Consider the following 712-nt stretch of genomic DNA (forward strand, 5'->3'; position numbering starts at 1 on the left):
GTTGTTCATCCTAAGGGGCTACAAACCCCTAAGCTCCATTGGTCTCTTCTCTAATTCCTTCACTGGGGGCCCTGCACTCAGTTCGATGGATGGCTGTGTTTTCTTATGTTCACCGACAGAGAGGCTACCAACTCTGTATAGCTCCAGTTCTTGGGATTCATCACCCTCTTGTGACCTCTACAGTTATCAAGCATGCACGTAACACATATGCATGCAGGGAAACACATATACATATAAAATAAATAATTATATATTTTAAATTATAGTTTCTATTCATAAGATTTCCAGGTTAAGACTCACTTGGCATTCTTAGTATTGGATATATAACATAAGAACAAAGCAGAAGTCATTTGATGGGGGAGAATGTTAAAAATGGTTAGCTGTGGGAGCGTTTTACTTTTGGATTTTTACCTGACTTCTGAATTAATTTATATTACTAAAGGATGTGTCAACTGAATGTACAACAGAGATTACTGACCCAGAAGTCAAACGATCCAAGTAGACTTTCTCTATAACTCTGCTACTTACCCTCTTTAACTGCCATGTAAGTCCTAGTAACATTAGTCAGAATAATTGGTATTAGGTGGCACAATATCCAGCCCCAAATATAAATTGCTTTACATAATAAATTAAACATAGGATGTTGAGTGTGGTCAGCTAGTTATCTCCAGGTGTGTCTTTGTTAATCAAATCCTATGTAGTTGGATGAGTT

Source organism: Mastomys coucha, unplaced genomic scaffold, assembly GCF_008632895.1.
Source record: "Mastomys coucha isolate ucsf_1 unplaced genomic scaffold, UCSF_Mcou_1 pScaffold7, whole genome shotgun sequence".
NCBI classification, from domain to species: Eukaryota; Metazoa; Chordata; class Mammalia; order Rodentia; family Muridae; genus Mastomys; species Mastomys coucha.